At 43.3% G+C, this 21,497-nt stretch overlaps 1 protein-coding gene across 2 annotated transcripts in view; it reads left to right on the plus strand.

Annotated features, from left to right (window-relative positions):
* PDE7B (phosphodiesterase 7B) overlaps window positions 1-21,497 on the plus strand; it is a 284,498-nt gene that overhangs the window by 22,884 nt on the left and 240,117 nt on the right. The window contains exons 1-2 of one of the 2 annotated variants that reach the window (XM_053288552.1): window positions 8,333-8,352; window positions 8,916-9,041. The exons of the other annotated variant lie outside the window; for it this stretch is intronic. The gene's annotated coding sequence lies outside the window, so the exon portion shown is untranslated. Of the gene's footprint in view, window positions 1-8,332; window positions 8,353-8,915; window positions 9,042-21,497 lie in introns of those variants that run through there. 2 annotated transcript variants of the gene reach the window in all.

The raw sequence follows: 21,497 nt of genomic DNA on the forward strand, positions 1-21,497 counted from the left end.
TTAAAGAGCCTCTTCCCTTCACCACCAATTTTCTGCTCTCAGTTGCAGACTGAGGCTGCTTTTTAGTTTAAAAAAAAAATACTGAAAAGAAATGTGGAGCCACGTCTCACGATCCGTGAGATCCGGTTTTGCAGGGTGAGTGGGGAAAGCGGGCTAAGGCTCTCCCCACTCACGAGTGGAGAGGGAACCCTGGGCAGCCGGATCGGCCACCCAAATGATTGCCGGCTCCATGACAGAGCCAGTGGGGGCTGGGGGGAGCCGGTGGGGGCTGGGGGGAGCCGGTGGGGGCTGGGGGGAGCGGCGCGCAGGGCATGCTGGCGAGACCCCTGGAGCCAGGCGGCGGCTTTTTGCCTCCCCTCCAGGGGGTCTCCTCATGAGTAGGCGTGGCGTGGAGCCACACCGCAGCTACTCACAATTATTAAAACCAGGTTTGCGGAGTGCTCGCACCGCAAACCTGGTTTTAGGGGAGGGGTTCTTGAGTGGGTTACCCACTCTAGAACCACTGGGCTCGCAGCCAAGCCTGGTGGTTCTTACGATCTGCAAAAATCGGGCTAGGCTCTCCTAGCCCAATTTTTGCAGATCGTGAGAATAGCCCCATGATGTAAGCCAAAATGTAGTTTGGCTTACAAGAGTAATCAATAAGGACTCAGAGTTATTCAGAATGAGAAATACCTGAAAACACCACTGACAAACTCTCATGTGTTCCAATTGTCTGTAATTCTCTGTACCTTTCCCTGATATATCACTGTCCCTACTATTTCCCCCTTCTGGAGATATTTGGGGGTGCATTTTAAAAATTGTGATTGTGTGCCAAGTGCACAAATCATGTGCTATAGCTTTTCAGGTTTCTGAGTCTCTCTATATGTAAAATCTCCAAGTACATAGGAACATTGGAAGCTGTCTTACAAGACCATTGGTCCATCTAGTTCAGTATTGTCTATATACCAGCGGTTCCCAATCAGGTTCCTTCAGATGTTGCTGAACTACAATTTCCAGCATCCCCAGCCACAATACATTGTAGCTGAGGATGATGGGAGTTGTAGTGCAGCAGCAGCTGGAGGAACCCTGGCCGGGAACCACTGGTCTACACAGACTGGCAGCAGCTTCTCCAAGGTCTCAGGCAGGAGTCTCTCTCAGACCTATCTTGGAGGGATTCCCCAGGGATCTATACTGGGACCAGTGCTCTTTAATTTGTTGATAAATGACCTAGAAGTTGGGGTAACCAGTGAAGTGGTGAAATTTGCAGATGACACTAAACTATATAGGGTAATGAAATCCACAACAGATTGTAGGATATACAAAATCTACAATTTTGTAGGATCTACAAAAGGATCTCTCCAAGCTGGGGGAGTGGGTGACAAAATGGCAAATGAAGTGTTCAAATGTAAAATGATACATATTGTGGTTTGGGGGGAAAAAACAACCTCAACTTAACATATGCACTGATGTGGTCTGAGCTGTATGACTGACCAGGAGAAATATCTTGGTGGACAGCTTATTTAAAGTGTTGACTGAGTGTGAGGCAGCTGTGAAAAAGACAAATGACATGCTAGGGATCATTAGTGTTGGAAAGTTAAAGGACTTTGCGCTGTCTTTTGCCTCAGACAGTGGAGGACAGACTAGTAAGTCAGAGGGCTAGAGGGTCAAGATTTTTGTCATCCCTTCTCCACTGCTCTGATGCTATCCCTTTTGATATGTAGATTGCTAATCTCAGGGGATTCAACTTCCTTCCTTCCTCCTCTCTCTTGCTACCTGGCCGTTTACCTTGCAACATGGCAAGTCTCTTGCTCTGCACCATATGTGCAGAGAAGATGCAGAATCCAACTGCATCCTCTTAGATAGATAGATTAGAGATTCTAAATCCTCACTTTCCTATCTAGAATGGAGTTCCTTAATAAATGCCTTTTATATTGATTTGAAACTATGAATGGGCTCCAAGTTACTTTACTCTCAGCACACACGCATGCCTAACTAAATCCGCTGTGTTTGTGCCTCTGTGCACTCTGCTATATTGAGAAAGGGATTCTCTCACCACAAGAGAATTTCCAACAATTAGGAAGGGGATTGAAAATAAACATGCTAATGTTATAATGCCCATGTTCAAAATGATGGTTTGGCCACATTTGGAGTAATGTCTACCGTTCTGGTCACTGTATCTTAAGAAGGACATTGTAGAACTGGAAAAGGTGCAGAAGAGGACAACCAAAATGATCAGGGGCCTGGAGCACCTTACTTATGAGGCAAGGCTACAACATCTGGGGCTTTTTAGTTTGGAAAAGAGGTGACTATGGGGAGACATGATGGAGCTGTATAAAATTATGCATGGAGTAGTGGACAGAGAGATTTTTCTCCCTTTCTCACAACCAAGGGTCATCCCATGAAACTGAAGGCCAGGAAATTTAGGAACAACAAAAGGAAGTACTTTTTCACACAGTGCATAATTAATCTATGGAATTCTCTGTCACAGGATGTGGTGATGGCCACTAGTTTGGATGGCTTTAAAAAGGGCTTGGACAAATTCACAGAGGACAGGTCTATCAATGGCTACTAGTCTGGTGGCTATAGGCCACCTCCAGTCTCAGAGGCAAGATACCTCTGAATATCAGTTGCAAGGGAGCAAGAGTAAGAGAGAGGCCATGCCATCACCTCTTGCTGTGGGCTTCTCAGAGGCATCTGGTGGGTCACTTGTGAAAGTGGACTAGATAGACCTTGCACCTGATCCAGTGGGGCTGTTCTTCTCTGACTCAAGATAAAGCATCTTCCTGTGTTCTCAATTCTTCCAAACAGTCTGCGGTAGCCTCAAGATCTAGAGCTTTGAATAGTTTCTTTGCCAGGTTGCTGGCAATGAGGGGAGGTGGGATGAGCTCTTTGTCTGGTAGGTCCTTATCTCCCACTCTGGCACTGCCTACAGTAGGCAGAGAAGAATAATCAGCAATGCATACTGTATCAGGGAAGGAGAGCTCTGGTTGTGATCTTTAGTGTGATAATAGGTGTTACATTTGCCTTTGTTTCCATCTGTAAAATGCTGGAGAACATACATTCTCCTTTCTTATGAAGCTTTTACATAAATCTATGCATGCCTTTTCCTTTCATTTTGAAATTATGCCTTGTCCCATTTACTTTAAAAAAACAACAACAACAAAAACAACGCCAGTGTTTAAATGAGAGGATCTCCTCCTTTCTGAATGAATCTTATTTTGTTACTGAATCTGTCATTGAAGTCCAGGTTGTCACATTGTTCATATGAGTAGTCTGAGTAATGACACTTGGATTTCGCTCCAGCTACTGAAGCTGACCTGATGCTCACCATTACCATGACAACTCTTATGATAGCACAAATGCAGAATGTGACTTCACTGAAGAAGGAAGCTAATGGCAAACTGGGCTGAAGAGTACTTATTTGAACACTGTTGTTCTGGAGTGGTACCAGAGCAATTAGAAAGTCCACACAAAAACTCCACAGTTGTGTGTTTGTTGTGTAACCAAAGTGAGAATTTAGAAGCTGTTGTAGCAAAGAAACAGTCTTTTTAGGAAATCTGTACAATATCCCTGGATTCCACATTGGTTTTTTTAAAAACTAAATTTGCCAAATATTACATACCATTTATAAACTGTAACGTGATTATACACTTTTAACGCCAGTGATTAGCAAAAAGCAATCTAAACCTCAGAAAAAGAACCCCAAAAGTTTACCCATCCCTTACAAAGTGAATTTTGTGAATTGCTCAGGAAAGGAAAGTTTTACATACTTATTCTGCATATGCAGAAAACAAAAGAAAACCACAGGTCTTGTTTGCATATTAAAAAGGTGAAATACAGTTATTTTGTGTCACTTTATTCGTCTCTGTATTCTTTTTGTTTTAGCTTCCAGCATCATATCTTCTTTTAATCTCTCTGTGCCTGAATTAACCAGGATTCCACATGTTTGGCAGCTGCAGACTTATGCAAACTTTTCACCTTCTGAAATTTCTCTAATGGGCCTTTGTTTATGCCCAGTGTTTATGGTTTATAAAGCAATTTCAAAGTAATCTCTTCTAAATGCCTTGCTGATTATTAACAGCACAATGCTTGATGTACTGGTGCAGCTACTCTCAAATTGTCCAATGCCTCTTGTGATATCTAGGCTTTATAAAATGCCTCAGCAGTAAAAATATTGGCCACCTTGCCTTAAAATTAGCCATGCAGCAGCTCTGAGTGCACAGAAAGCTGTTTTGCAATGTGAAATTGCAGCTACCTCCACGAGCATATTAAAACCTCAGCAGACAGGACATGTACACAGTCAGAATACTGTCTAAACATTCCACATGACCAACTAAGGAATAGATAGCTAAATAAATCTGTTGCAGTCACTACAGATTTGGATACAATGGCCACATTTGCAGGTCACATGGGACGCAGATCCAATGGACCCGCAGCTCTGTTCCTCTACCCGCCACTCTCCTGTCATCATTCGGACAACAGGGAGTGTGTCTTCTCTACAGTCAGCAAGACTGCAGCGAGGAGGGGGAACTGGCTGTGTAGGCTTCCTTCTTGTTTGAAGGACAGCCCACAGAGCCAATCAGGGAAGGAAGAGTTTCCTCCTTCCAGTCTGGCATAATGCAGTCTCCAGTGTTGCATTCGGATGAAATAGAGGCTCCATGGACCCTTGGTTTCGAATTGCAAAACTCACTACAAACCGAGGGTTCAAATTGGAGTCTCCAGAGTGCAACCTTGAGGCGTTCAACAGACGGGACCAGAGTTGCATGCGTTTAGATGTAACGGTAAGGAAACCACAGGTCCCTGCAACTCCAGTGCCCCATTACATGCAAATGTTGCCAGAGAGTGCCAAGCTACACATTATGGCAAACACAGGGTAGATAAGACATCCCTATGTTGTATACAAAGTCTCACTTTGTAACAAGTGTTAATAATGATGCAGTATTATCATGATTCTTCCTAATACTGTAGTTTGTGTTTCTGTGTGTGTCTCAAACCACGGCCTCCCGCAGCCAGTGTTTGGCTCCTTGCATATTTCACTAACAGTGCTCTGGTACTTCAGCAAGCCTGAAGGCCCAAATTAAAGGGTGCCCTCTTGTAAGACAAGCCTGAAAACAGTCAGCTGACCCACAAACCAACCTGTGGCATAACAATGACTCCCTCGGAGACCAGACCTATGTGCCCTGAGAGGAAGGCAAGAAAGGATGCACCCTGCACAGGGAGGTTTTGCCCTCAGTTTCTGAAAAGACTATCAAGAGCCTGAAACAACAATACTTTTCAAATCTCATGTAACCTGTTTGTTTTTAATATTCTAAACTGCTTTGGGTCCAGGCTGGTCCCTTGGTCCAGGCTGCAACAACAACAGCAACAAACACCCAAATATTGTTTGCAAGAGTAGCCACAATGGACTCTTCTTGGCTCTGCAACACCTGGTATCTCTTTGGAAGTTGTCCTGGGCCTGATCATGTATGCTCTCCCTGCCTCTGGCCCCTTGGATTCTGACTGGGTTATTCTGCCTTCCACCTTGCCCATTTTGAACCACTCTTGTCTTTGACAGTCAACAACTGAAAGCAGACCACTGCTGAGGCCTGACACCATGGCTCTCCTATACGTCATTGGCTGATGTTTGTGAGGGGAGGAGAACATTCAATATGACTGCATGCATGCTTTTTAATTTATTCATAAATGATGTAGAAGTTAGGGTAAGCAGCAAGGTGGCCAAATTAGCAGATGATACCAAAGTATTTAGGGTAGTGAAATCCAAAACAGATCGTGAGGAACTCCAAAAGGATCTCTCCAAACTGGATTAGTGGGTGACAAAATGACAAATGTGGTTCAGTGTTGGCAAGTGTAAAGTGATGCACATTGGGACGAAAAACCCCAGCTTCACATATACGCTGATGGAATCTGAGCTGTCGGTGACTGACCAGGAGAAGGATCTTGAGGTTGTGGTGGACAGCTCTTTGGAAATGTTGACTCAATGTGCGGCAGCTGTGAAAAAGGCCAATTCCATGCTAGGGATCATTAGGAAGGGGACTGAAAGTAAAACTGCTGATATTATAATACCTTTATATAAAACTATGGAATCTGATGGAATCTGAGCTGTCGGTGACTGACCAGGAGAAGGATCTTGAGGTTGTGGTGGACAGCTCTTTGGAAATGTTGACTCAATGTGCGGCAGCTGTGAAAAAGGCCAGTTCCATGCTAGGGATCATTAGGAAGGGGACTGAAAGTAAAACTGCTAATATTATAATACCTTTATACAAAACTATGATGTGGCCACACTGGGAGTACTGGGTACAATTCTGGTCACCACATCTAAAAAAGGACATTGTAGAACTGGGAAAGGTGCAGAAGAGGGCAACCAAGATGATCAGGGGCCTGGAGCAGCCTGAAAATATTTCTTATGAGGCAAGGTTACAACACCTGGAGCTTTTTAGTTTAGAAAAATGACGATTGCGGGGAGACGTGATAGAGGTCTATCAAATCATGCATGGTGAAGAGAATGTGGATAGAGAGAAATTTCTCTCTCACACACATAACACTAGAACCAGTGGTCATCCCATAAAATTGATTGCCAGGAAACTTAGGTTCAACAAATGGAAGTACTTTTTCACACAACGCATGATCAACTTGTGGAATTCTCTGCCACAAGATGTGCTGTTGGCTACTAGTTTCGATGGCTTCAAAAGGGTTTGTATAACTTCATGGAGGAGAGGTCTATCTGAGGGCTACAGGCCACCTCAAGCCTCTGAATGCCTCTGAATACCAGTTGCCTCTGAATACCAGTTGCAGGGGAGTAACAGTAAGAGAGAGGGCATGCCCTCAGCTCCTGCCTGTCGGCTTCCAGCGGCATCTGGTGGGCCACTGTGTGAAACAGGATGCTGGACTAGATGGGCCTTGGGCCTGATGCAGTAGGGCTCTTCTTATGTTCTTATGGAAGTAGACTAAAGTCATAGGGATAGAAGGGAGAATGCAACCTGAGGAGGCTGTTTTTGGTAGCCACTCTGTCTGCTGTAATGTATAGTTGGTTCTCTGATAACTGCTACTTGATGGCTTTTCATAATGTTCTGGCTCTTGATGGCTCATCAGGATTTTCTTCATAAATTATACATTATGAAATTAAGAAAACTGTTAGCTTCTTTGAGCCTTTTTACATTACTGGGAATGCTCAAGGTTATTTCAAAGGTCTTTTAGGCATTAAAACCTTTGCAGGTTTTAGTCCCATGTCCGCTTGAAAATATTGTCATTTTGACTTGGGACTATCCATCTTCTTTATTACATGTATCCTGCCTTTCTCCTATCAAGTACATCAGATTCCCAGGCAGGCCTCTTATCCAGCTGTTATTTAAAAAATCCCAAGTGATGCATGCCTCCAAATCCAATGGCTTCCAAATCCTTTCACTGAGAAAGGCACAGGTACTTTTAAAAAGTATCTTTGGGGTTCATGCCATTTGTAGATGGAATTAAAGCAGGGGCATAGCAAAGTCAGTGGGAGCCTGTGTTCAATAAATGAACATCGAGGTCCCCTTTTAATATTTTTCATGGCACCAGAGAAGCCATGAATTATTTTTACTCCATTTTAACCTACTATTTTATTTTATTTTTACCTATGTTACCTTTTTACCTACTGCCACCACCATCTCACTGCTGCTCCTCCTACTCCTCCTCTTCTTGCCCTGCTGCTCCTTGTCCCCCCTGCTTCTCACCCTCACTGCTTGGTTGCTGGTTTGAACAGTGGTGGGAGGGGGTCCATGGCTTCTCTCCTTGCTCAAATAAAGAGAGAAACCATAGAACCCCTTACGGCTACATGACCGGCTACAAAATAGAGACGACAATGTGCACGTGGAGTAGGCACCAGGGAATATGTTCACCTTCCATTTCTTAGCAGGCTCACACAGCGGTGAGAGTTTCTACGGCTTCTGTCCTCATTTGAGTGATAAGAGAAGCCATGGAACACCTCCCCCACTGCTGTGAAAACTGGTTACTGAGCAGTGGGGCTGAGGAGTGGCAGGGCAGGGGGCAAATGCTGGGGTGAGCAGTGGCAAGGCAGGAGGCAAGCCACAGAGTTGGTGGCAAGCAGCAGGAGTGGGGAGGGAGAGGGTTTGAAGGGCAGATGTTAGGGCCCCTGCAGGTGTGGTGGTCTGTGTTCATTGAACACTTTTGAACCCTGCTATCTATGGCACTGAATTAAAGCTTTCTAGCCGTCATGTAGTTATTAAAGGCACACAGAGTCAAGGGGTGGGAGGGGAAGGCAACCCTGTTCAAAATGTGTTTCTTGATGAAAACTCTACAGACCAAATATAATTATCCAATTATTGTACTCAAAGAAGGAAGAGTCGAACCAAGAACCCCTGAGATTTCTCTGCAGCAAAAGTGAGTTTTATTATAAACATTCTACATCCCCTAACTGAATTGACATTGTACCAATGGCAGCCAATTACATAATCTGATGGTGAAGGTATCTTTTTTAAAGAACCGACATCAATATTGGTTTGATTTTGAAATATGGTTGAGATGTCCCTTTCTCCCCCTGCCACCATGCCCCACACAGGTGTGAGTGTGTTCCTGGAAGCCATTAAGCCTCCTTTACCTATTGCCTCCAAAAGCTTTGAGCAGGGCCTGTACAAAGGAAATCAAACCAGCCCCACCCCCAACAAGAAAGGCATTTAGGTTATGCTTTTATAATTCACATTAATACTGAGAATTCTCAGCTGCTGCATTGGTTGTTTATGGTGAATTAGTGCTAATTTGAGGTACGTTTGTCTATACTGATGCAGCATCTTGTAAACCAGACAACTGGGAATGCTGTGCAGTAAGCATAGCATGTTTTTACTGTGTGGAGAATTTACTGGCTTCTCCCAAATGACTGCAGTCTAAAAGTGTACTATGCACATGAGATGTTATGACTGTCACCTGTACTATTCTCCCTCTTGCAGAACAGGAGGGCTGAATTAAGTGCATTCCTGGAAGAAACACAGTGTGTGCTTCTGCACTCTCCAGTCCACTGAAGATCTTGTCCATTTAATCTTTGAATGTGAGACGTGCAAAGACCTCCATACAAGGTATATCCATCCATTGTTAGCTTCAAAGATGGGATGTTCTCCTCAAGATAAGTATTCTTCTTGCTAAAGGATACTATAACATATGTCAGGACAGCAACATTCCTTATTAAGCGCTATTACTACATTTCAAAGCTAAAGGAAATGCTATGGATTACTGTGGTCAGGGCCGGATTAAGCCAGTGCGGGGCCTGTAGCATATGTTATAAAGGGGCCCTAATTTTTTTTTAATGCATATAAATATTAAAACGTAAATCATTTACTTGCATAGTAAAGTAATTCAATTTTTTTCATTTGCTATATTTTGGAGTATGAGAGACCAAGCCACAAACTCACACTTACTACAACAACAGTGAACATTTATATACCGTTTTTCAATCAAAATTCTCAGAGTGGTTTACATAGAAAAATAAAGAGTGGATAGATGCTTCTCTGTCTCCAAAGGCCTCACACTCTAAAAAGAAAAATGTGGTAGGCACCAGCAACAGCCACTGGACAGATGCTGTGCTGGGCCTTCTCTTAAAAGGCACATTTAGCAGAAAAGGGATATTTTATCTAATATGGACCAAATAAAACAGGTAAAGTTTTAACTTTAATTCCCAGCTGGAAGCTGGGCATGCGGGGCCCTCAAAAACGCGGGGCCCGTAGCAAATGCTACATTTGCTACTACATTAATCCGCCTCTGACTGTGGTCCATCATAAAGTTTTTGGTATTTCTCTGGTGTCGTGATTTTTGTAATAATTCACAGTGTTTCTTCATGTTCCATGTGTATGGTCACCTGTATGCACAGTCTGCAGTGTCCTTGGTAATCTGAGTTTATGAATTTCTTATTTCTTTATCTTCCTTTTTTTCTAGAATTATCAATTTGGTTCCTAGATATGTTGGGTTAAGCTGTGTCTATTCAAAAAAGAATAAATTTAGTTCTTTTTCTAAAGTTTTCAAGTCAAAAGCCAGATCAAGTCTCCAAAGGAAAAATGCCTTGTGTTAGCATTACCCAAGAGCCGTGACGTAGAGTTCCATCTGTTGATTATATGTCTCTAACAGTACATTAGGCCGACTTCCAGTCAGATGTCTGTTATATCCCAAAGACAGAATATCCAAACACTTGCCGCTCTTTAATGAAAGACTGTCTTTGCTTTTTATGGTTTAAGACCATATTTTAGTTAATGCAGTTCAGGAATGGATACAAAATAGTTTGGCTGTGTCCTTAAGCTGCTTTCTCTTGGATTTTCATGTGCCACAAAATAAAGCTGTGAAAGATGGTAGCTAAAAGCATGTTTCATCTAAAATGTACGATGCTCCATAAGTCATTAAGAGCTTCCTACAAGATTACTGCTGTATGCTTGAAAATATAATTGCACTTTCTGGGACTGTAGCTGTTCATTTAAAGGATTCAGCTAAAATAGGAAACTCTCAACATATGTCCTCTAATGCAAGAGGTTTTAACTTGCTGAAAAGCTATTATCTGCTAAAGCCGTCATTTAAAGAGTAGCAAGCTCCACGGGACAGTTCAGAGAGGAATGAAATAAGCAGGACAGCGGATGTAAAGGAAAAGTTGACTTCCTTTTGGCCTGCTGTTGGAAAGCAGAGTTAATGTTTCCTCTTTCAACATGAATGCAGCTTGCAGCAGAAACTGTCAAATCGCACAAGTAAAATCATGTTTAAGGAGAATGCATTAGCAGTAAAGCCGTCAGGGCAACTATCCATAGATTCCAAAACAAGATTTAATGGCTTGTAGGACAATATATAACACAGTATTAAGTAAAGATATATGTGCACAGAAGGCAGATGCAGGATGGATGTAGCAGACACCAGTCAGTAGCCAAAGGGCTATGGAGCCAGGTGAGACTCGTGCCAGGCTGGAGCTGAAGAACTGGGTCTGATGCAGCTCTGTATCCATGAAGCAAGTGGAGCCAAAGCAAGGATAACATGCTGGCTCGACTTCTTTGCTCTTGGAGTCCACTTCTGTATTGCATTATGTATTTTCTTGCACACATGTGTGTACTTGGTTCCTGTAGCTGAAATTGCACTTGGTCCAAACATAAACTTGGCTCTGGTTTTGAATCCTTAAGCAAGAGGGATTCTTTTGGTTATTTTTTGGCTGTTGATCTCTATTACCCCGTTCACATTTCCCTGGCTAGAATTGCAGGGAAAGAGCTTTTTAGAAAATGAATGAATTCCATGGATGGTCAAGCCAAGGACCTTGCAATACTTGCTGAGTAGGTGGTGTATCTGCAACAGCACCCTATTGTGCTATTGAGACCGTAATAGATGAGATGCATTTGGGGGGTACAAACTTTAATTCCATTGTGGGTCAAATTATAGACACTTTCTGGGAAAAGTTTTTTCAGGTAAAGCTCTTATCAATGGAATATTTTTAAAATGTGAACTCTGTTATATGCCACCAAGGAGGAGAAAAATATTAGTACAGACAAGCAACAGATAAATTAGGTTTAAGTACAATGGGTACTTTTTTCTTGTTTTTAATGGCTTGCTGCATACATGAATAAGATGAAAAATTATATACTGCTTTTCAACAAAAGTTCCCAAAGCGGTTTACATAGATATAAATAAATAAAATGGCTCCCTGTCCCCCAAAAGGCTCACTATTTGAAAAAGAAACACAAGATACCACCAACAGCCACTGGAGGAATGCTGTGCTGGGGATGGATAGGGCCAGTTGCTCTCCCCCTGCTAAAGAGAATCACCACTTGAAAAAGGTGCCTCTTTGCTCAGTTAGCAGAGGGGAGTCTGATGTTTTAGCATGCCATAAATAAAGTTCTGGGTTTAGATCCAGATTCAAATCTCAGTTCAAATTGCACCTGAACATACAGACCAACATGCATAGGTTCCGAATGTACTATTTGCACCCTGCAAAAACTGAGATAATAGATTTCAAGTTCTGTAAACAGCTGTGCACGAATTCCAATCAAGGCATGGAGATCAAGGATGGGGCCAGCAGCTGCAACCTTATTCCTCCCTCCACATATTCATTTATACAATGTTTGACTATCTGCACAGGACACACACACACACAGAGGAACCCTCTAGAGATGTAGCATGGAACATCCTCTGTCTACAAAACAGAGATACTGTAAGTTAGTAAAAAGAAGCTGAGAAGGACACACAGAAGAAGGGTGGTGGTGTTTGAAAGCATATTAGAGAGAAGTGACAACTGAGGGGAGGGGGATTAAGGAAAGCAGAAATGGAAGGACGAAAAATTGCCTGGCTGAAAGAACACTGATACTGTGAGCCAGGAGTCTTCATTGTAAGGCCTGGGGGCCAGTGGTGCCCCCATAAATCCTATGTTCAGATTCCTGACTAGTTCCTTATTGGGACTGCGTGAAGCTCTCTCCAAAGTTGAATAGTCTGCACAACGCCCCTGGCATCAAGCAGAGATAACCATCCATACAGGCAGTGCTGTGTGCCCCGGGGTGGGGTGGGGATGCAGCCTCTTTAGCCCCCAGACAATCTTGCACAGAGTGCTGGGAAGTGTAGCCCTTCGCAGTGCTTTCTTCCTAGAGCTCTTAAGAGAGGGCTCCATCTCCCTTAAAGGGGCCTTCCAGCACTCAGAAAAGCACAGTATTGTGGAGACGTCGGGAGGCTCAGCACAGTGCCTCTTCAACTGGAAGATTTTTGTCAAATTGGCCCCCACTTGAGCAATAATGAAGATCACTGCAGAATGGAAGCAAAACAAATGGAGGCAAGAAAAAGTTAGGTAGAAGAGACAAATGCTGCATTCACACGTAACGGGAAACCAGAGTTAAATGGGGCAGAGGTTGGATTTCTTGCATGTCTGAATGCATGGAACCTCTGTCCCATTCAAAAAGCGACCCAAGGTTTCTCTCCCCAAACTCCAATTTGAACCCTCAGCTAATTATGAGATTCACTGCTTCTACATGAGCTTTGAGATCAGGGTCGTTGCATCTGAACACTGAAGGGAAGGAAGCTCTCTCTCTGTTATGATTGGCTGTCGTAGCTTTCCTTCATGAGAAGGAGGAAGCCCAGCAGCCAGTTCCCCCGCCCACAGAGCCAGTTTCCCCTCCTCACTGTAGCCTCCCTGACTGCGGTTCGGGTCCTGGCAGTTATGTCTGAATGCAGACAGGTTAGTGCACAGGTGAAGGGTGGAATAACAGGTCCACTGGACCCTCAGTTCCATGTTATGTGTGAATGCAGCCAAAGTGTTGGTGGATGTAAGAAGGCAGACGAAATAGTGAATGGGGTGTGGCTTAGGATCATATTGGAATGAGATGTAGGGCTAGCCAACATACTCCTGTTCCCTCTCTGCCTTGGTTCAGTGTGCCTAGTGGTTTTCAAGTGCCTCAGTCGAGCTACACACAAACAACCATACATTGCAAAATATGCCTGCTGTTGAGGTAGGAAACAAACCTGGAAATAAGTGATCAAAAAACCTCTAAAACCAAGAGGAACAAGGATTGAATGAAGTAGAACAGTGAATAAATCTGCTAAAGGTAGTGTTCTAAAGTCACAGGTTACTCATAATGGATATAATAGCTGTTCACCCTTAATTACTCTCCAGTAATGCATATATATATATATATATATATATATATATATATATATATATATATATATATATGTGTTCATACAGAGATGATAGGTGTTTATACAGGTGTTCATACAGAGTGTTCATAATAGGTGTTCATATATATATATATGGTGTTCATACAGAGATGGCTGACAAATCAGGGGTATACAATAGTAATCCAAAGTCTTTACTGGTAACAAATTGTCATGAAGTAGAAGCAACCAGCATGGTGGAGTCTAAAAGACAACAAAGTCACTGTGTTTGCCAAGCTGGATCATGTCTGGATCATGTCTTGTTCAAAAGCAGAAGCTGTGATAGTTGTTATTAGAGAGGAACAGTTCCTCCTCGTCCATTCCAACCTCATGAGAGCAGGATGGAAGGTCAGGATTGTGGTTCAAGGTTGATGATGAGTTGGTTGTGGGGCATCTGTTTACCTTAAATGGGTTCAAGTCTACAGGGCCAGATGAATGCATCCTAGGATACTAAAATAACTTGCTGATGTACTTTCAGATACAGGAAACTACAGACCCAAGACTCTTTCTTTGATACTAGAACAGATTAGAACACAGTCAGTCTGTAAGCATATTGATAACCAATGCTGTTTTTATTTTTTTAAAGGTGCTGGTACTCTTACCTCACAGCCACCTTATGGTGCAGCAGGGAAATGACATGACTAGCAAGCCAGTGGTTGCTGATTCAAATCCCCACTGGTAGGTTTCCCAAACTATGGGAAACACCTATAGCAATACAGGGAGGTGCTGAAAGGCATCATCTCATACTGCGTGAGAGATGGCAATGGTAAATCCCTCCTGTGTTCTACCAAAGAAAACCACATGGCTCTGTGGTCGCCAGGAGTCGACACCAACTCGATGGCACACTTTACCTTTACACTTACCTCAGTGCCACACTGTTTTTGGAGCCTGGCCACGTCACTTGGCCACACCCAGTGTGGCGCTCATAAGCCCACCCCCTGCCTGGGATTGCAACAGTGGGGAGGGATTTTCCTTCACAGCCCTCCCTGCTGCTGCAATCCCCAGTGGGGAGTGAGTTTCTGAGTGCGGTGTCAAGTGTTTTAGAGTTGGCCACTCCCCCCTGTGGGTTGCACTCACAGGGCATGTTAGCTAAGTGCCAAATGTGCCTGGTGCAGCACTCAAAAGCTCACTCCCTACGTGGGATCACAGTGGCAGGCAGGACTTTGCCTTCATTGCCTGCAAGGAACCAAGGCAAAGCCTTCCCCTCCCTGTTGCTGCAATCCCAGGTGGGACTAGGTACCAGTAGGTGCAAGTACTCAGTACCGGTGTGTAAAGGTAAAGTTGTACCATCGAGTCGGTGGCTTGACCACCAAGCCCTGTGGTTGTCTTTGGTAGAATACAGGAAGGTTTTACCATTGCCATCTCATGCATAGTATGAGATTAGGCCTTTCAGCATTTTCCTATATCGCTGCTGCCCGATATAGGTGTTTCCCATAGCCTGGGAAACATACCAGTGGGAATTCAAACAGGCAACACCTTGCTCCCTATGCAAATTACTTCCCCACTGCACTATTTGGTGGCTACCATCACCAAAGAAGCACTGTTTATAACAATACAGTACTTAGTAGAAATCCACATGAATTTGTCAGTAATATATCCTGCCAGAATAATCCTGTCTCTTAGTGGGTTGTGGGACTGGTGAGGATATAATTTATCTTGATTTCAGGAAATTATTTGACAAAGTTCCCCATGATATTTTGATTAAAAAACAGGGCAACCATGGATAGATAATATCATATGGTTGATTTGCACTGGGTTGGCAAACTGTACTCGGACAGTGCTCATCAATGGTTCTTCATCAAACTGGATGGAGGTTTTGAGGGAGGTAGTTCACCGCTCTATCCTGGGCTTGATACTTGCCAACATTGTTATTAATGGCTTAAATTAAGAGATGGAGGGGACCCCCATCACATTTGCAAATGACATAGAACTCATCTCAGAAGAGCACCTTAGAAAACAGGAATACAATTTAAAATATTTAAGAGAACATCTTCTTTGCTATGAGCTCCACTGAAAATTGAGATCATCAGGAGAGGTGCAACTGCAGTTGCCACCAGCTCGTCTGATGGCTTACTGAGGGACGGGTCTTCTCTGTTGCTGCCCTGAGGCTTTGGAATGTGCTCCCTGCTGAAATAAGAGCCTCCTCAGCTATGACACTTAGCTTCAAAAATGCTCCATGTCCATATTCACGGAGCCCAAACAATAATCCTGCTGGAATAAATCATTCCATGTGTTTCTATTCGTCTATGCATAATAATACCTCCTACATTTCTAAACCAGTCTGGTATATTCATTGTTCTAATTAACTAGTTCCATAACTCACTCAAAAGCAGGCACTTTCTCAGATAAGAGGCAAAATAGCCCCAAAAGTGACAAAATGACCATCGATCAGTTTTTCTTGTCCTAAAAAACTTTCTTGGGATTTGCATTTTCCAGTTTCCCATGGCAACCCTCTACCATGGCTGCCTAGAATGCCACAAGTCAATTACATCAGGCTGTTCTCTGTTCCACGTGCTTTAAAGAGACCCCAATGTTTGCACAAGTGTCCCAATTCTTGTACAGAAATTGCATCAAAAGAAATTGTGCTGGTTCCTTATATAACCCAGTGAATGGCAAACAATCATGAGGGTCCATCACTGTGCAGAATGCAAAATGATGGCATATAATGATGGCCTTACTAATTACAGCTGATCAGATGTTTCCTGTTGTGAAGAACAACACACTGATTACTGTCTCTTTAAGCCCTAAAGGAAGCTGTTCATACAAGTTTGGAAACTAGATAAAGTGAAGCATCGAAGTGTAATTTACAAGAGAAGGGTTTTGGCAAGGGTGTTGTAGGCAACAGAGAGCAAAATGATAGGCATACAACACTCCTTTGAAAATAGTTTTGTAAAATAACAGAGCTTGGGGTTTTCCTTTTCAGTACATGGACAGTGTGACAGTGACAGCGTGACAGTGTATGGACATCCAACTGATGTGACTGTCAATTTTTTTTTTTTTTTTTTAAAACAAGTGTTTGGATCCTGTTTTCCCCCAAATCTTTTCCCCAAAATAACTTGCTTTACAAAGTGTCTAAGGACCAAACTCCAGGTGTCCTGATTTATCTTATAACTGAAGGGCCAGCTGGGGAAGGCGGGGTGCAGGGATAAGGTGGGGGGCTGCCTTCCCCCTCCCCCAGAGCAGTGGCAAATGGAGGGTGTGCATGCTAACCCTTTCCCCCATGCCAGGGGAAATTCCATCCCAACTGCTGTTTGCCTGTGGGGGAAAACAGGAATACCTATATTTTTCCCTGAGGGAGAAACAGCTGTTTGGAGGAATGATCGGAGAACTAGCATAGATGAGAGAGAGAGAGAGAGAGAGTGTGTGTGAGAAACACCAATGTGGGTTGGATGGTACAGCATAATGGGCAAGTGGATGATTTTAAACAATTTTTAACCTTTTCCCCAAACCCCCATAGGATCTTATGAGGAAAGGATTTGATAAAAAATCACCCATTTGCCCATTTCCTTTGTGGGTTGGGTGGTAGGTAGCACCCATCATGCTGTACCACACAACCCACTTGGGTGTCCCTAGGAGCTACTGATGGGGATCAATTGGATGTTTCGTGTCCCCCATTGTTCCATGTGGCTGTGCACACATTTTGCAACTCTGGCTTGAAAAAAACTGCAAGCACACCATAAGAAGGTATCTGTCCCTCCTGGCACAGCACACACATTTCAAAGACAGTCCAAACATGGCCAGAATAGAATCACTGACCCAGAATCCAAGGCCAGTCACGATGCCTCCGCTGCAGTAACATCATTGGCATCAGTTGCTCACTCTCACATTACTTCGGCATTGCAACAGCTGTCACAGCACAGCAGCATCCTTGGCAGCAGCAGCAACCAGCATAGTACAGCTATAGCAACGTCTTCAGCCACATTTTGACTGAGTAGCACACCTTGCAATGCAGATTGCAGAGCCGACCAGAGCAGTGAGTGAGACACAAATTATGCTCAAGGCATGGAGTTCATCTCACTGCAATCACAAAGAAAGTAGTACACATAGAGTGAGAGACTGCTGAGCTGCCACTGTCCATTTCTCACAATCAAACCGAACCACAACTCAGGCAGGCAACCAAGTTCTGCTTTTGTCAATCTGAGATCCAACAAAACCAGATAATTATAGCAGCAATAGCACAGCAATCATATTATACTTAGTGCAGAGAAAACCACAAAATCAAACCTTCCTTCCTTCCATCCTGCCTGCCACAGAGAGAAAGGAGAGCAGTGTAGTCATGGCCTGATGTGTTGGAAGTTAAAGGACTTTGCGTTGTCTCTTTGCCTCAGACAGTGGAGGACAGACTAGTAAGTCAGAGGGCTAGAGAGTCAAGACATTGGTCATCCCTTCTCCACTGCTCTGATGCTATCCCTTTGAAATATAGATTGCTACTCTTAGGGGATTCAAACTTCCTTCCTCTCTCTCTCTTCGCTACCTGGCCTCCTACCTTGCAACATGGCAAGCCTCTCTCCCTGCACCATGTGTGCAGAGAAGATGCAGAATCCATCTGCATCCAGCTAGATAGATAGATTAGAGATCCTAAATCCTCACTTTCCTATGGAGTTCCTTAATAAATGTGTTTTATATTGATTTGAAACTATAAATTGGCTCCAAGTTACTTTACTCTCAGCACACACGCATGCCTAACTAATCTACCACTGTGTTGTGCCTCTGTGCACTCTGCTATAATGAGAAAAGGATTCTCTCACCACAGAGAATTTTCAACATGATGGACCCATGCTTTGACAAGAAACAAAGCTTCTATACTCTTACCATGAGAAGAATTCTTCTTTCTTCTCTTCTTCTTCACCATATATGTCTGCCTGCCTACCTGCATCTGAATAACACCAGGGCTTCAGATTGGTGCTGGGCCCGCTGACAGCCTGACACAGGGGTCAGGGCACCAGTCTATCATCTCATAATTGGCCATGGTGGTGGCATGCATGCCTGCCTGCCTGTGTCAGCAGCACTAATGAGCAGAGCAGTCTGTGGCACATCTGGCTTTGGAATTGGCCAGGGTTCAGGGGTGGAGCCACCATTGGGCAAATGGGTTCAAAGAACTCGGGCCACTGCCAATCAGGAGCCACACCTCGCAGCCCCGACACAACTCCAGCGTCTGACATCAGATACGGGGGTGCTGGTTTAGCTCCCAAGCGGGGGCCGCACGGCCCCTGTTCGGGAGTTAAATGGCTGCTGCATTCGTGGCGCAGCCAGGAGCAGCTCTTCCCTGCTTTTAAGGCAGGGAAGGGCTTCCGGTTAGAGTGCCGACGAGGCTGCACGCTTCCCAACAGGGGAGACTGAGGAGGAGATATTTGGGGTGGGAGGCTGAGTCTTCATAACCCCCCTACCACCCTGGATTAAAGGGTTTGGATGGAGATTGCCCACCTGCATCCCCCAGAGCCTGCTCCTTATCTCAAGTGCTTAACTTATCTCAAGTGCTTAACTTCAGTGTGTGCAATGTTATCAGCCTGGAGAATGCCCAAGTATTTGTAATGTTTTTTCTCTTCCACGTTCTTGATCTTGCTTCCATTGGGCAGTTCTATTCCTTCTGTTTTGTTATTTTCCCTCTGTTCATTATTAATGCAGCACACTTGTCTAGTCCAAACTCCATTGCTATATCGCTACTGAATATACGGACAGTGCTTAGCAGTGATTCGATTTCTGACTGGGACTTTCCATACAACTTCAGATCGTCCATGTACAGCAGATGGTTTATTTGACTTGATCTTTTAGATGTTTGGTATCCGAGGCCTGTTTTGTCTAGTATTTGTGAAAGTGGAGTCATGGAGATTACAAACAACAGAGGGGATAGTGAGTCCCCTTGGAAAATACCTTTTCTAATGCTAACCTGTCCAAGTGTCTCGCCATTGATGGTTGACTGTGTATTCCACATGCTCATTGCTTTTTTTAATAAATATCTGAATGTTTTGCTGACACCAGTTGTTTCTAAACATTTTAGTATCCATGTGTGAGGCAATGAATCGAAGGCTTTCTTGTAGTCAATCCATGCAACACTTAGATTGGTTTTTCTTCTCTTGCAATTTTCTAAAATCATTTTGTCAATCAGTAGCTGGTCTTTTGTGCCTCTGGTGTTCGGGCAATTTCCTTTCTGTTCAACTGGAAGCTGCTTATTAGTTAATAAGTGTTGCATTACTTCATCTGCTATTATTCCAGTTAATAATTTGAACATGGTTGGCAAGTAGGTTATCTGTCTATAATTACTTGCAGCCTCACCTTTTGCTGGGTCTTTCGTTACGAGATGAATTTTCCCAGTTGTCAGTCATTGTTCAATATCACCGCCTTGCAAAATGTGATTGAACTGTTTTGATAGTTGTTTATGAAGGCTTGTGAAGGCTAAAATCCAAGCAGTTCATCGTCGCCTGGTCCAGTCCAATTTTTAATTTTCTTTGCTCTTTCACTTATTAATTCTGGTGTTATTATTAGATCTTGCATTTGTTGGTTACATTTTTCAATTCTTTCACCCAGCCTGCTTTTTTATTATAATCTATTGGATTGTCCCATAGTTTCCCCCAGAATTGCACTGTTTCTTCTTTATTTGGTGTTTCTCTGTTTCTTGCAGTTTCTCCTTCTATGCTTTGGTAGAAACATCTCTGATTCGACTGGAATTGGAGATTCTGCCTGTGTTGTGTAATTCTAGCTTTGTATCTGCTAATCTTCTTTGACACTGCTGTTATTTGCTGCTTTATTACTTCCAGGACTTCTCTAATTTTCCTTGAATCTAGGTGGTATTTTTGGATCAGATACTGTTTGGTGTTTTCATTCTTCAGCTTCTTGTCTTTTATATCTTTCAATTTACTAGCATCTGATATAAGGCGGGCGATTTTATTTTCTAATCTAATCTTCCATTTAGGTGATGTATTACTTTCTTTTTTTACAGGTCCACTGATCTTATATCCAAGCTCTTGTGTTGGTGTTGTTGCTACACTGTACATTAGTTGGTTTGTTTCTTGCAAATTATTGGTTGTTATTTCTGCAAGTGCAGCATTGACATCTTTTAATGCCTGAGCAACTGTTTTTAAAGCTGGAAGTCGAACCCTGGTGGTTGTTTGGTTCATGTGCTCAGTTATTTTTTGCTTTAGTTCTTGTTGCTTTTCTTTTAAACGGCATTCAGGATTTTGAGGTGAAGGCAAAAGGGAGGTTTCCTGGTTTTGATTTTGAAACAGTTCAGCAGCAGTGGCATCCTCTATTTCCAACACCTCCTCCACCAGCACCTGAGCAACTTCTTCAGCTGGTGGTAATTCTTCTTCCATATCCTGAGCCTATGTTGCTCTTTGCAGTTCTTCCAGCTCAACTTCTGTGAATACTTTATTTCTTATTATGAATCTTCTCTGGTCTGCTAGCCTTTGTTCTGTTATTTCTGTATCTGGGTGCTTCTCTTTCCAAATTTGGTACATTTTTTAAAATAACCTCTTCTAGTTGGACTAGACTTGTAATAGCAGATCATTATTTCCTTGTTGGCATTTTTTGTATATTTTTTCTGGTTAAGCGACATTTCTTCCAGTATCCCTGTAGTCTCCAGCCTTGGTTGCTCAACTGAAGAGCCTGAGTCCTGTAGCCCACTTGCCACCAGATGTCCAGGGACTCCAGCACCTGGCTATGCCCTTGTTGACCCCGGCGATGACCGATCCAGTAGAGATTTATTAAAGTTACATCTCACCATATTGTTGATGGGAGAGGCACTCTTCGTCTGGCTCCTCTGGTGAGACCTGTCCATCATCATCATTATCATCATCATTATAGCTTTACAGTGCAATCCTATTCACGCCTACCCTGAAGGAAGTTTTATGGAGTTCAATGGAACTCTCAGGTTAAGTGTG

This window comes from Hemicordylus capensis, chromosome 1, assembly GCF_027244095.1.
Source record: "Hemicordylus capensis ecotype Gifberg chromosome 1, rHemCap1.1.pri, whole genome shotgun sequence".
Lineage (NCBI taxonomy): Eukaryota > Metazoa > Chordata > Lepidosauria > Squamata > Cordylidae > Hemicordylus > Hemicordylus capensis.